The 17,358-nt window shown below is 29.8% G+C and overlaps 1 pseudogene; it reads right to left on the bottom strand.

The window, feature by feature from the left end:
* Positions 1 to 14,177: 14,177 nt before the first annotated feature.
* LOC125856311 (uncharacterized) lies at positions 14,178 to 15,626 on the bottom strand (annotated as a pseudogene).
* Positions 15,627 to 17,358: the final 1,732 nt, after the last annotated feature.

Here is a 17,358-nt window from a genome sequence, read left to right as displayed (position 1 = left end):
TTACGCACATGTAAAACTGAGAGAATCGCCTAATTCCTATTGAGAGGCCCCTAAATACTAAAATAATGGTGTAGATCATGGTGAGATTATAGGAAATGTTCTCAGAGTCCATACAGATGGTTCTGTAAAGGTTCTGTAAAAAAGTGACTGGAAGTCATATCACCAAAAAATCTATGGGCTAACACACACGTACAACTAATAAAATCGCTTAATTACTTTTGAGTGACCCTAAATACTACAAAAATTACGTGGATCATAGTGAGGCTATATGATTTGTTCCCTAGGTCCTTACGGGTGGTTCCGTTAAGGTTCTGGAAGAAAAGTTCCCAAAACACATATCACTAAAAAATTAATGGGCTAATAATATGTGGCCCTTCAATGCTAAAAAAATGTGGTGTGGATCATGGTGAGGCTTTATAAATTTTGTCTTAAGTCGTTACGCATGGTTCTATAAAGGATTTGGAAAAAAGTGTCTGAAAGTCATATCACCAAAAAATTCATGGGCTAACACACACGAAAAACTGAGAAAATTTTCTAGTTCCTGTTAAGTGGCACCTAAATGCTAACAAAATGGCATGGATTATGGCGAGGATGTAGGAAGTATTCCTCAGGTGCTTATGGATGGTTCTATACATATTTTGAAAAAAATAATCTGGAAGCCATATCACCAAGAAATATATGGGCTAACACATGTGAAAATTTCAGAAAATCATCTTATTCATGCTGAGTGGCCCCTAAATGCGAAAAAAGTGGTGTGGATCACGGTGAGGTTACACAAATTGTTTCCCAAGTCCTTACGAATGATATTGTAAATGTTAGAAAAAAATTCCTAGAAGTCATATCATTAATAAATTCATAGGCTAACACACGAAAAACTGAAAAAATCGCCTAATTCTTGTTGAGTGGCCCCAAAATGCTAAAAAAAAGTGGTGTGAATCATGGTGAGACTATATAAAAATTGTTCCTCTAGTCCTTATGGATTGTTTTGTAAATGATTTGGAAAAAAACTGTCCAAAAGTCATATCACCAAAAAATTCATGGGTTAACACACACAAAAAAAGACTTAAAAAATTGACTAATTCTTGTTGAGTGGCACCTAAATGCTAAAAAAAATGGCATGAATCATGGTGAAACTATAGGAATTGTTCCCACGTCTTTATGGATGGTTTCTTCAAAGGTTTTGAAAAATAAGCATATCTCCAAAAAGTGTATATATATACTACACCACTTGTTACGTTCTTTTCGATGTTTATTTTATTGCTCATCAAGGCAGAGTTATCGAAACAATCTTTCAATCTCTACCATCTGCGGTCGGTATATTCAAACCTACTATGTGAGACTACTGATGAAGGAGGTTGTTGTAATTTTTGGGTTTCCTTTTCCTAAAAAATAAAATCGGAGATTTTGATAAATAATTTATTCTTGTCATTTCCCGATTTTGAATTTTTGTTTTTTTTCATTCTTTCCAATGTTTTTTAAAAGATTAATTAGAATGTAACTTTTTGGAGGTTCATTATTATTATTATTGTAACACCCCGCTACTAGAAAGACTTAGAATTAGAAAGTGTCATTTTTGGAAAGAATGAAAATTTGGAAATCTAACAAAAATTAAGTTAAGTATGAGTTTTGGGTCAACCTCAAACGACCATAACTCCTAGCTCAGGATGATTTAGGGGTGATAAAAGATATAGTATTTGAATTATCTTTCCAATTCCGCCAATTTTGCATGATTTCGAGTTCGTATGAGGGAGATATGCCCATTTGAAGTTGGGTTGTCTAGATAAGGAAAGTCATAACCGGATTTTAGAAGGGTACTTTGGTCTTTTCACTACCCTATTAATTAATTTTATTTTTGGTAATTAATTTGGGGTCTAAACTGATTTGCTTCAGTTTACGCTTCATCAAAAAGAGTTAGGGTTTTGAGAGAAGAGAAAATAAGAGAAGAAGCAAGGATTCGTCGATTTCTTGAAGAATTGAGTGTGGATTTCGCCAAGGATTTAATCCTACGAGGTATGTGAGTTCACATAGCGTTGTGTTTGTTCATCCACACGCCAAACATGTTTATTTCAGTATGATTTTCGTCCTAAAAGATTGAGACTTTGATGTTCTTGAGTGGTATTCTTGAATTGCTTTCGTTCTTGAATTTGGGATGAGATTGAGGCGTTCTTGAGACTTTAAGGTCGATTTTAGAGTTGTGTTTGATTAGATTCTTGTATACATATGCTGGGTATCTGAATCTAAAGAGGAATTGAGAAAATAATCGAGTTTAGGCAAATTGGGGTTAGAAAACGAAGAAGGAACAAGTCGGGCAAATCTGGGTACCAGGTCCGCAGCCTCCGGATTGACCAAATTATTCTCCGCGTCGCGGAGTGGTCACGGACCGTTCTTGCTCAAAAATTATTTTGCGACCAAATAATTAAATGCATCTCCACGTCGCGGACTTGCTTCCAGGCAGTGATTTCTTGATCGTTTGTCATGTTTAACTATCTAAAAACAATCCTAAACATCATGAGATCTTTTCTATCACAAATCATAATCCTTGAATCCATAATTCAATTCAAGGAAAGTTAAGAGTCAAGTCAAGAGAAGTTCTTAGAGTCTTCCAAAAGTCTTTTACAAACGTTTCAACTTTGTTTTAAGACTTGAGTTTTGAGTAAAGAGTAAAAGGTTTGAAGTTCATTTCTTCAAAAGAGTATATCGGGACTATGTATTCCCAAAGAGTTTAAAATGTTTTCACATTTAAATAAGTAAACTTTGATTTCCAAAAGAGCCTTTGAGCTAGTTTTCAGTTAAAGAATAAATGTTTTCACAATTAAGCAAAAGAGGAAACTTTGATTTCCAAGAGGAGCCTTTGAGTTAAGTTTTGAGCAATTATCTCAAACCACAGAAAGAATTATGCTTTTAAACATAAGAGCTAGTATAATATTTTGGGAGTAGTATTGAGCACAGATATGTGGGAGAGTTCAGACAACTCCCAGCTCCCATAAACCATGCAGCCATCATAGGTAGAAAAGGGTTATACTTTTTAGATAATTTCTTAGTGCTTTTTAGCATAGACTAGTGGATCCACTTAGTAGTAAGGTTCTATGCCCTTGGCAAGGTATAGGACAGCCCTGGCAGCGTGAGGCAAAATGTTGTATCATCACAATAACTCTTAAGTGATGGTTGTCGGTTAAAGAAACTCCCACAACAGTATTTTGAATTCTTATTTACACAGAGTTATTGTATTTTTATATACATTCAGAGTTTATATTGTATCTTTGCATACATTCAAAGTTACTATTGTATTTCTAAATACATAGAGTTGTTAATCATGTTTTAAAAGATTTTCTTTATATTGCATTTATTTTATTGCTTTATATTGAAATGAGTTAAGTTGAGTTGAGTTGAGCTCAGGTATGTTCTTTCAGTTCTTTTCAAGCTTCTGTCTTGTTTTAGAATTCCCCACGCATGCTTGTACATTCAATGTACTGATGTCAGTTGGCCTGCATCTTATTATGATGCAGATTCAGGTAATCTGGATCAGCATCCAACACATGGTTGATCCAGTTGAGCTTCAGAGTTGTTGGTGAGCCTACTTGCTTCCAGAAGATTCCCTTTTTTTATTACTTTACCATTTTAGTTCATTAGGATGTTGGGGGTCTTGTTCCGACATCCATCTCAGTCTTAGAGGCTTCATAGATAGACAGTCAATTAGTTATTTGTCTTTACCTTGTTATTGGCTTATGTTCAGATTTGAGTTGTCACTTTGGCTAAGTTAAATGTTTATTTTTAAAACATTATGAGTTTAGTTTGAGACAGTTGATTATCTTGAATTTGAGTTCTTTTCTTAATGCTTAAAGTCTTCTGTTGAGTAAGTGAGCCAGGCCAAGGGTTTGCTTGGGGCTAGCAATGGTTCTCGAGTGCCAGTTTCGCCTTGGGTGTAGGCTCGGGGCGTGACAAACTTGGTATCAGAGCTCAGAGTTCAAGAGTCCTAAGGAGTCTATGAAGTCGTGTCTGTAGAGTCCTAGTTATCGGTGTGAAGCGCGCCACATCTATAATTAGGAGGCTGCAACATTTAGGAAATTCCTTCACTTCTTTCATACTCATTTTGTGCGTTAGAGTTTTATCTCTAAAAAGTTTCTTTCTAACTCATGCTTGCATGTAACCGATTGTGAGTTGGACTGTCTTGAGAGTGCTTTGATGGGGTGTTTCTTTTCCCGTGAGCTAAGAGAAACAAAGAGTTGGGTTGCCTCATCTGTCAAGTAAGTAAAGTAAGGCAGCCATGCTAGTAGGTGACATGGGCATAGCAAGGCTGATGATCCATGTGTAACAAGTTGAGGAGTACAAGCTTATGGATAGGGAATAATTTAAGAAGAAGAGAGTTAAGACATCACGGGATGAATTCGGGCAACAAAAGAGTATTGTGAACCGGTCTTCTTTCCAACATAAGCAGAAGGGACCTGCTCCATTATCTGCTAGTGCACCTTCACCCAAAAACAAAGGTGAGTACAATAATCAAAATTTCAGAGCTAAACCTGCCTATTCTAATAAGTTGATTTGTTTTTTTTTAGAATTCAGAATCCTTAAATTTAGAATGATAGCTCCGCCTCTACCACCATAGTGACATAAGTGCTCTTGTCAAGACCATATAAAACTAGTAGTGTTTCTGTACTGCTTCTTGCCACATTATGGTTTTAATTAACTCGGGTACAAATCGTTCAAATTTTTAAATATAAAAAATATATATTTGAAAATTACACGAAAAATATTGCAAGTCGATATAGCGATTGATTCAAAACATTTTGATTTTTTTGGGAGAAAACTATAGTCAAAGAAAATATTATTTGACTCCCCAAATACTAACACATCCACAATAAAATGAGACAAAAGAAGTATATAACTTTATCCATTCCACTTTATGAATACGATTTTCATGCTTTTTCAATAAAACTTACTTACTGGAAGCTAAAAAAAAAAGATATATGTCACTATAATTAACAATTCAAAATAATTTAAGTGGAGAATAATATATACCTGATTTTTAGCGAGGGGGCAACATCTAAATCCATATTGCATTCTAGACAAACATCCCATTTTTCTTTTGATATCTTCCTCGTTATGCACTTCTTGCAAACTGTTAAAAAATTATTAAACATAAATTAATCAAATTTCATTAAAAAAAACCAATAAAAAATAAAGAAATTTGTCATGTAATGAATTAAAAATAAAAGTGACAAGAGAGAAAAAAGAAAAGAAAAATGTTGAACCATATATATTGAAACAAATTGGTCACACAAGAAAGTTAATAAATAAATAAATAAATTGTTTAATCAAGAAACATGATATATACTAAGTTCATGTATAAAAGACATGGATCACATAAATCTTGAAAATGACACAAATTCTATTGGAAAAATCATTTGAAAGAACGATAACAAAAAATATATATTTAAAATCAAGATCATTAATTCACAAGGGCAAATGATTTATCAAAAACACTAATATCAAAAAAGAAATCCCCAAAAGCAAAAGATCAAATTTTAAATTAAAATAAAAATAATGAAAAGAATATTAAAAAATCTCACAAATTCAAGATCATGAAATCACAAATACAAATTATTTATCAACATCACTCAAACAGAAAATGAACCCCCAAATAACTAGCTCTCGGCGTTCTCTAGACGATTTAGAGTTGTTTTTCCAACTCTTGTAATGACATTTATATAGACAGAGTTAGGGTTTAGGCTTACATTAACTAATGAGTCAACTCATTTAGCTAGCACCCCTTAAGGGTATATTAGGCCCAAAAGATATTGTTTTGAAAAACTTTATCAGATTTTGACCTCATGTATATATCCCGAGATATATTATCTGGACATCAAAATCTGATAAAGTTTTTCAAAAAAATATCTTTTGGGTCTAATATACCCATAAGGAGTGCTAGCTAAATGCGTTGGCCCATTAGTTAATGTAACCCTAAACCCTCACTCAGTCTATATAAACGTCATTACAAGAGTTGGAAAAACAACTCTAAATCGTCCATAGAACGGCGAGAGCTAGTTATTTGGGGGTTCATTTTTTGTTTGAGTGATGTTGATAAATAATTTGTATTTGTGATTTCATGATCTTGAATTTGTGAGTTTTTCAATATTATTTTCATTGTTTTTATTTTAGTTTAAAATTTGATCTTTTGTTTTTGGGGATTTCTTTTTTGATATTAGTGATTTTGATAAATCATTTGCCCTTGTGAATTCATGATCTTGATTTTTAATTTTTTTTTTTGTTTGTTATCGTTCTTTCCAATGATTTTTCCAATAGAATTTGTGTCATTTTCAAGGTTTGTGTGATCCATGTCTTTTATACATGAACTTAGTATATATCATGTTTCTTGATTAAGTAGTTTATTTATTTATTTATTAACTTTCTTGGGTGATCAATTTGTTTCAATATGGTTCAACATTTTTTTTCTCTTGTCACTTTTTATTTTTAATTCATTACATGACAAATTCCTTTATTTTTTTATGGTTTTTTCTATGAGATTTGATTAATTTATGTTTAATATTTTTTAACAGTTTGCAAGAAGTGCATAACAAGAAAGATATCAAAAGAAAAATGGGATTCTTGTCCAGAATGCAATATGGATTTAGGTGTTGCCCCCTTGCAGAAAATCAGGTATATATTATTCTCCACTTGAAATATTTTGAATTGTTAATTATAGTGACGTATATCTTTTTTTTTAGCTTCCAATAAGTACTTCGCACCAAAAATGGTATCAGAGCTATGGATAATAAGAAATATAAGAAGCAACATACTAGTAGAAAGATAAGAAAATTAAGAAGAAAATTAAACAAATTATATCCGGAATATAAACAACTCAATATCACAAAAACCGATAACGATAAATTAAACCAATTAATAGATAATATATCTAAAATAGAATATAATGGTATGAAATAGACCTACATGATTTAGACCTCGAAAGAATAGAATGGTATGATTTAGAAATAAATTCAGATTAAAATGAACTACAAATATTTACCATATTGGATAGAATCTATGGAAGATATAAAACTATTAAAACAATTAATGGAGGAAAATTTATATATGTACCAAAGAACCCAAGATATGTTATATCTAGAATATATCATAAATAATATTAATGAAATATTCAGATTAAAACAACTATCGGAAGAATATTACAATAAATATTATTATATTTTATCATGAATTTCGTACCTAATATTAAAGAAATATCAAGATAAGACACTTAGCAAAAGAATAGTATAATAAAATCTTTAAAATAAATTACTCACCTACCACACTACCACTTCCATGAATTCCTCAACTATCAGTTCCGCACCGAAAAATGGTATCAGAGCTATGGATGAAAAGAAATATAAGAAGAAACATACTAGTAGAAAGTTAAGAAAAATAAGAAGAAAATTAAACAAATTATATCCGGAGTATAAACAATTCAATATCACAAAAATTGATAACGAAAAATTAAATAAATTAATAGATAATATATCTAAAATAGAATATAAATATATTCAATATTTAAAAATATAATGAATGACGAGAATAACGAATATAGACAAAAACTTACTGAAATAATTATAGCAAAAAGACAAGAATTAGCACATAGGCAAAGTAGACTTAGCAATAATATATTCGCAGGAACTTGTAAAAAATCTATAGTAGCACAAAGGAAAACTATTTTATATCTACAAATACAGATACAAAGTTTAGAATATAAACTTCAACACAATCTTTAAATGAATAAGGAAGAATATGCCATAGACGAAAAAATATATGAAAATTATGACGGATTAAAAATAAAGATAATATTTTCTAATCTAGGAAGAAGATACAAGAAAATAGGCGACAATATAAGTTTAATCTTAGAAAAAGAAACGGTAAAACTAGAAGATAATTTAACTGTTATGATAAGAATAACAAAAGAAAATGAAGAAATAGATAGAAAAACGGAAATTGAAAAAATAAAACAACAAGCAAAAAAGAAAGTACAACAATTAGAAGAATTAAAAAAATACTAAAATAATAGAACTAGAAAAAGAGTTGGCAATGTTAAAAGAAATGTATGAAATGAAACAAAAAGAAAAAGAACAAAAAGCAAAATTAGCAAATGAGATAAATAAATTTTAAAAAAAAATTGCAATTAGAAGATGAATTAGAAGAAAAAGAAGAACATAACCAAAATAATCTACCCGAAATAAGAATTGATGAAATAAATGACAATGATCTAGATGAACAACATTCGGAAACAAGCGAAACATATACGGAACTTTTAGCAAACATAGATAATACATTGAATTTAGAAATAAATACAGGAGACGTAGACATGGATGAAAAACCTAGTACATCAGGAGTAAAAAACCCAAAAAATTTAAATCCAAAATATTATAATGAAAACTATGGACAATATGATAGAGAAAAAACTATATGGGATAAAAGATTAAATAAAAAATGGACGCCTAAACCAATAACTGAACAACATAATTTTTTAGATTTAGACTGTGTAGCAGATATAAATAAAACAATCCAATTATGGATGAGATATATATCAAAACAATTAATAGATAACAAAATAATAATGACAGAAACACCAGGATATATAGAAAGAACACTTACAAGAACAATAAAATTATGGATACAAAATTTATCAGATGAAAGTTTACAAACTCTAAGAAGTAATAAAAAATTTGATAGTGAAATAGCTACTACAACTATTGAAATATTATATAAATACGAAATAGCTATAAGAAACGAATTTAGTAGTATGACAACAGAAGTAGAAGAACAAAATAAAGAAAAAATCATAAACCAGAATCTAATGACAAAGTTAGCAATATGTAATATGTGTTATATAGATGAATATACATGTGCATTCAGAGAATATTATTATAAAGGAACATATAGCACATAAGAAAGTAAGGAAATAAGAAAATTATATTTTACAAAACTACCAGAACCTTTTAATTCAAAAGTAATAAAAAGTTGGAATGAAGCAGGATTAACAGATACCTTAAGAGCTAGAATAAAATTCTTACAACGATGGTTTATAGAACTATGTGAAAACATAAAGAAGAAATAAAAATGAAAAAAATACTAATAAAAAACTTAGCATGTTGCAAAAATAAAACGGCACCCCAATTTGGTTGTACGGACAAATACTATAAAAAGAGATATAACAAAAAATATAGATCGAAATATAAATATAAAAAACAAAGAAGAAGATACTATGTAAAAACTACAAAACCAAAAGACCATATAGACCAAAAAGAAAACTAATGGAATGTACTTGTTATAATTGTGGAAAATTAGGACATATAGCTAGAGATTGTAAATTACCTAAAAATGCAAAGAAAAAACAAATATCAGAAATAATAATAGACGATGAAAAATATACGCAGATAGAGTACATAAATTATGAATTAGAAGCAATGATAGTATATATGAATTATCGGAAAATGAAATAGAAAATAATTCAGTAACAGAATCAGATAATGAATACTATATATATGACTGAAACAGACATACAAATAATAACTAAAGAAAATCATCAAGATGAAGAATCTTTAGAACAAAAAATAATATTTGACAATAGCATATTTGAACAAATAAAAGGAAAAGAATTAGACCTAAGCGTAGAAAAAATATTCGAAATAGCAACAATAAGAAATTGGTTTAAACGACAAAAAGAAGAGTATTATGTAGTAAGTCAAAGAGAACATATCATAGATTGTAAATACACCAAAGGAAAGGCTAAAAATAACAATAATAAATAAATGAATAATAAATAAAGAAATACAAGATATTAAGGCTAAAAATCCAATTAAATATGTACATTTAGGAGGAACAGAAATACTAATAAAAGCATGTTTTAGAGAAGGAATAGATACACCCATAGAAATATACTTAGCGGATGATAGAATTATACAACCCATAGAAAAAAATATAATAAGTGCAGTAAAAGGTAACCGCATATACCAAAAATTTAAATTTATAATAAGTGCTAACTACTCGGTAGCAATAAATGACAGAAACATAGATAAATCACTAGTATTATATTGAAGAATGTCAGGGATAGAATTAGCTCTAGGAAGTAAAATATTTATAGCTAGATGTAAAAACTTATATGTTTTAACAACAAAACATAAAATAACAGCAAAAAATAAAATAAAAAAAATAAAAATAGAAGATCCTTTTGAAAGGATAGTTACAGTCATAGATAATAATGATTATAGTTATAATGAGATTGATATAGAAGAAGATTTAGAAATAGTAAAAGAAAGATTAATCATATCAAAAAGAATAAATTGTGAAATACCACAAATTTCATCAAAAATGAGTACCTCAAGAAGAATAGATAAAACTCCACAAAAATCAATGGAAGAAGAAATAAAACCATATCATTACTACATAACGGGAGTAATGGAACAACGAAAATATTTAATATTAATAAATACAGGACACAAAAACTATATTACAAGATTAGTAACGGAAGATGAAATAATAACTACTGAACAATCATGCCCCGAACTACCAAAAGCATTAATATATACCGAAGAAACTACAGAAAAGAAAATAATCATCGGAGGAGTACCAATAGTAATAAAATTTAAAATATACCAAGGAAATGAAAATATCACTTTAGAAATAAAATGGTTAGAACAAGTAAAACCATATAATTTAGAAGACAAGCAGTTAACAATAAATCATAATAATAAAAAGATAATAATAAAAAGAACTTTCTTATGATAAAAACATGAAAATATATATACTTACAAAGATAATAATAGAGGGATATTACGACAGATATTATACACCAATGATAGATACGGGAGCAGAAGCAAATATATATAAATACAATTGTTTACCAGAAGATAAATGGAAAAAATTAAAAACACCGATAGTAGTAACAGGATTTAATAATGAAGGAAGCATGATCACATATAAGGCAAAAAATATAAAAATACAAATATGGGATAAGATATTAACTATAGAAGAAATGTATAACTTCGANATACAAGTGGTAAAGATAGGACTAACAAAAGATATGATAATACCGGAAGATATCGAACAACAACCAGAGATACAAAAAAGCGAGATACCCAGTTTTTATGTCAATAAGAGAATAATTGGTATATCAACCATTATACAAGAGCTAGCAAATAATTATTTAAACGAAAACGCTATATGGAGCTACTATGCAAGAGATCAGTTAATGATTTATTCCAATTCAAGGGAGCTAAGGAAAGTAGATATGGATGAAGTCTAGAGATGGATTTTATCATTACTTAAGCCAGAAGAACGACCTACAACACGAGCACTAAAAGTAGGATTTATTTTGGTAGAGCTATTAACCAGATATTGCAAGCTAATTAGTCACAAATACCCTGACCACATATGTTCGAAATGCAACAGAGAAGATAATATAATTCCAGACGTCCAGCTGGAATAAGAGATAGAGACGGAAGCCTAAAAAATAAGATAAGAAGATGATGAGAAGATAAAGACAAAGAAAAAGAAGACATAAGGCAAAAGTAAATAATATTAGTATGTGAAAAGTTGTAAAGTAAAATGTAAAGTAGGTGCACATTATTGTCTTTATTATTATTATTATTATAGTATAAATGCATTATGGGTAAGTGTAAAGTATGGTAGGGGGTGTGAATTATTAGGTGACAAGTGTAAAGTGATAAGTGTAAGAAGTAGACAAGTGTAAAGTGGGCAACTGCAGTAGGTGGAGTGTATTATTAAGAAGACAAGTGTAAAAATAGTGGGGGAGGATGATTAAATGTGTAGTATAGTACGTAAAAATTCCTTTCTATATAAGGAAAGGTATGTGTAAATGAAAGGGCAGGCAATGCCTAATATATAAAAAATCCATTTCAAATACTCTCTCAACTGAAAACTAATATTTTAAAAGATAATGGAGCAACAATCTGAAATCAAACCAGAAATTTCAGATAGCATGAATAAGCAAGAGGCAAAGGTATATTGTTCAAAAAATATGCGGAACTAATTTCATATATTCCTGAATATCATATATATAATTGTATAAATTTATGTTAGTTATTATGTATTAGAATTATTTGAATCATGATTTCTAGTTTATTAGTACACTGAAAACAGGGAGAAAACTTCTATACTATGTCATCCGAATGTTGAAACCGGTAGGTGAGGGAAGCCGTTAGGGGAGTAAACAAAGTTGAGGCACTGATAAGAAGGAAGTATCCACTAAAGTACGATGATAGTAGTGACTGGAGAACATGATAAACATATAATCTAGTTCATAATGATCTAATATGAATTTAATCAATTATGAATATGATAGGAAGGAATAATTGAAAATAAAAAACCCGCATAACAACGAACATGACTACATACATGCATTATGAAATGACAAAAAACTATGACACTTTAATCTTATATATACTTAAAGGTATAGAAATAATTGAATTAAGAAGAATAATATGGAAAAAGAATATTTAATGATAACGAACCANACATATAATCTAGTTCATAATGATCTAATATGAATTTAATCAATTATGAATATGATAGGAAGGAATAATTGAAAATAAAAAATCCGCATAACAACGAACATGACTACATACATGCATTATGAAATGATAAAAAACTATGAAACTTTAATCTTATATATACTTAAAGGTATAGAAATAATTGAATTAAGAAGAATAATATGGGAAAAGAATATTTAATGATAACGAACCAGAAGATATATTAAACCAACAATGGTATGAAATAGACCTACATGATTTAGACCTCGAAAGAATAGAATGGTATGATTTAAAAATAAATTTAGATTAAAATGAACTACGAATATTTATAATATTGGATAGAATCTATGGAAGATATAAAACTATTAGAACAATTAATGGAGAAAAATTTATATATGTACCAAAGAACCCAAGATATGTTATACCTAGAATATATCATAAATAATATTAAAGAAATATTCAGATTAAAACAACTATCGGAAGAATATTACAATAAATATTATTACATTTTACCATGAATTCCGCACCCTCAAAAAATAATGTTAAAGAGATATCAAGATTAAGAAACTTAGCAAAAGAATATTATAATAAAATCTTTAAAATAAATTACTCACCTACCACACTACCACCTACCACACTACCACTTCCATGAATTCCTCAACTACCAGTTCCGCAACGAAAAATGGTATGTGTTACTATTTGGGGAGTCAAATTTTCTTTGACTATAGTTTTCTCCCAAAAAAATCAAATATTTTAAATCATTCGCCATATTGACTTGCAATATTTTTCGTGTTATTTTCAAATATGTATTTTTATTTTTAAAAATTTGAACGATTTGTAGGCGAGTTAATTAAAACCATAATGAGGCAAGAAGCAGTACAGTAACACAACTACTTTTATATGGCCTTGACAAGAGCACTTATGTCACTATGGCGGTAGAGACGGAGCTATCATTTTATGTTTAAGGATTCTGAATTGTAAAAAAAAAAAAAACAAATCAACTTATTAGGTTATGGATACATTGTTTATACTCCCTCCATCCTATTTTATGTTAAAGTGTTACTGTTTGAGGAGTCCAACAATTTTTTATAAAACATATGTTGATTCATTAGCTGTGTTGATTTGGAGTACTTTTCGTGTAGTCTTTAAATCTATACACATTTCATTTTTATAAATCTAAAAATTTATATCCAAATTCAAAGTTTCAAGCCTTATAATTTCACATATTATAAGTAAATTTTCAAATACAAGTACAAAATTTTGACTTTAGGCTATGTTGAACCAATAGGAAGAACTGTAATTATGTTCCTTCTATATATATATATATATTGAAAAAATAAGTATTGATATAACCTTATAATGATCAATTTTAATGCATGATCACCAAATGTAAGGGATCAGAGACATATTCTCAAGTAAACGAAGAGAATTAATTGAGCTTGGACTAATCGAAAAATTCAATAAAAGCGAACCCAAAAAGTTAGCTCGTGAGGATATTGATTTTAATTATAGTGATGACATGCTCATTGATAATGCACCATCTCCTCCTCCTCCTGTTGTTGTTTCTACAAGCTCAAGGAGAAATGAGGAATCAATTTCTTCCATAGTAAATAATACACCACTTGTTGTTGGTGATCAAGTTTCGAATCAACACACTCTTCCTCTACCTCTATCTCCACCTCTTCCCCTTCCAGTACTACTACTCGATATGTTGTGTTGATTCAAAATTTGATCATCATCAACAAGTAGTGTAGCATTTACGATGGAAGAAATTGATTTCTCCATTCTCCTTAAACTTGTTGCACCAACAACAATAGATGGAGGAGGAGGAGGAGGAGGAGGAGGAGGTGGTGGTGGTGGAGTATCAATGAGCATTTCAGGGCTTTTATTGATAGCAATATTATCACGAGCTAACTTTTTGGGTTTACCTTTTTCGGATTTTGCGATTACTCCACGCTCAATAAATTTTCTTCATTTACTTGACACTATGTCTCTGATCCCTTGCACTTGATGATCAGGCCTAAAACTTAAGCATTATATGAAGTTATATCAATTATTTTTCACACAGATATATATGTATAATGAACGAAACTACTTATTCGACATAAACCTAGAGTCAAAATCTTGTACTTGTATTTGAAAATTTACTTATAAAGTGTACTTCGTTTATCTGAAGTTAGGTGAAAAGGTATGGAGTACGAAGATTGAAACATCTTAGTGTTACTAGGAATTTGGCTATATATATTCTTCAATTTTTAAAAATAAAAATGTATACACAAAAAGTGCTACTAATCAACATAGCGAATGAATCAAAATATTTTTTAAAAAGAAATTGTTTGACTCCTCAAATAGTAACGCTTTAACATATAATAGGATGAACAGAGTATAAATAATGAATCCATATAACATGAACCAAATGGAAAAATAAAGCCAATATCAAGCGACAATGGCCGTTTTTACATTATGAAAGAGAGTGGTGTCTAGGTCAATTTCGATACAACCTTAACTTGTTTTATTAAGTACATGTTATTTTTCTTCAACACAGGAATAAAGAGAACTCTAATCACCATAGACATTTAGAAGAATAATCTAGGGTTGCATTAGAAGTGTATTTTGTTCTTACAATTTAGCCTACAGTCAATATAAAAAAGTCAAAATACTTAATTTCACTATTGATTTGGGTACAAATTCTTCAAACTTTTTTTTTAAATAATTACATATTTGAAAAATATTGTTAGTCAAGATAAAGAATTTTTCAAAATATCTTTTGAATTTTTTTTTTTGTGAAAACTATAGTCAAAGAAAAAAATTGCTTGACTGTCTAAACAATAACACCTTCACATAAAATAGGACAAAGGAACTATATAACTCTTTTTGTTCCACATTATCTGATACAATATTCATGCCTTTTCAAATAAAATTATTTAAAGTAAAAAAAAAAGATATAAATCAAAATATATAATAATTCAAAATATTTAAAAGACTATAAAAAAAATGGAATTAGAGGATATACCTGATTTTTTGCGAAGGGGCAGCACGTAAATCTGTATTGCATTCTGGACAAACTTTCAATTTCCCTTCTTTTACCTTTCTCATTATGCAATTTTGCAAACTGTAAAAAAAAATATTAAACATAAATTAATCAAATTCCAATAAAAAAATTGATATATAATAATTATTTTTTTCACCAAAAAATGATATATAATGAATTAAGAAATAAAAGGTGAAAAGAAAGAAAAGCGAAAAATGTTGAACCATATTGCAAAACTCGCCTCTTTTATGTTGTTCATCTTGTATTCCTAAGATAATTAGAATAAAACTTTGAAGAACTTGATAACAAACAACAAAGTTTAAAGAGTATTTTCAAAACTAGAAAATTGAAACTAGTAGAGAAAATAGAATCAGAACCATATTAGAAACAATGTACAAAATATTTTTCTTAAAGAAGAAAATCGAGCCCACTGAATGCACAGTGTCCCCTTAAGGAAACTATTCCCCTAAAATACTCGAGGTTAATGGAATATATCCTCCCAGGATAGAACAATCTTACTCACCAATGTATCGGTACCTAAAACCACGGTGTCAGCGAACCACTCAACGGCAATAAAGTACACATAGAATACTAGATTTAGTAGTAGTAGTAGAAGAAGTCCAAAAATTTGGTTCTTTTAAAATGAGAGGAACTCCTTCAATTTATAGAAAACAAAGGGTAGTGTAAAAAGGTTCTTATTATGCCTTACCGGAAAGGTCACAACCCTTTGGAAAAGTCTTAATCATTCGGAAAGGTCACAACCTTTCATAAAAGTCACAACTTTTCATAAAAGTCACAACTCTTCATAAAAGTCACAACTCTTCATAAACGTCACAACTCTTCATTTTCCATTCACACCTTTTAAAATCCAACAATCCCCTGCATGAATGGGGAATGACTCCAAGACAAAGAAACAAACAAGTGTGTACTTTACAAGCAAGAATTAATTGCATCTAGATAAGTATGTTTCCCTTTGAACTTTCCGTAGTGAACATATGTCGGATATATTTGGTCAATCGTTAGATTTGATATCTTTGAACCATCAAGCCTTGGTGTATACCTACACAACCATATGTCACACAATCAACCCTTTACCGTTTATGGTTCTTACGGTTGTATTCGTTTCAGCCATGATCACCTCCTGGTTTATAAGTGTATATAGAGATGTAATTTTGACAATTATCCTCTTTGAAACGACTTACACTTCACACTCACATAGGTGATTTCTAACTGTGTTATCGCAGAGTTACACTATTTGGTCAAATCTGTCAAACTTAGCAAATCATTAAAAACTTTAAGCTTTATTAACTCATTAACAAGCCTTAATGTTGTATCCTTGTTCCTGAGCATTGTCTTCATCATGAGAATGGATTGAGTTGGTTGACAATGCCAAACCGTCAGTCACAACTTTGTTTTTCTCCTTGAACCTAGCTCTTGGGATCTCCAGTCTGCTAGGTAGAGTTACCGCCATGATGACTTGTCCTAAGCCGTAAACCCATTCCCTTAGATGACCTTTCAACTTTCTCTCTATTTAGGCCTTTTTGTATGTGGATCCAACACATTATCCTTTGACTTTACAGAGTCAATTGTGATAATTCCACTAGAGAGTACTTTTCTAACAGAATTATGTTTATGTCTTATATGATGAGACTTGTCGTTATACATCATGCTCTATGTCCTACCTATTGCATCTTGACTATCAAAGTGTATGCATACTGATGCTAAAGATTTGGACCAAAAAAGAATATCTATCAAGAAATTTCAAAGTCTTTTAACTTATTCACTAGCCTTATCTAG

This window comes from Solanum stenotomum, chromosome 1 (genome assembly GCF_019186545.1).
Source record: "Solanum stenotomum isolate F172 chromosome 1, ASM1918654v1, whole genome shotgun sequence".
NCBI lineage: Eukaryota > Viridiplantae > Streptophyta > Magnoliopsida > Solanales > Solanaceae > Solanum > Solanum stenotomum.
This window is presented reverse-complemented; position numbering and strand designations above follow the sequence as displayed.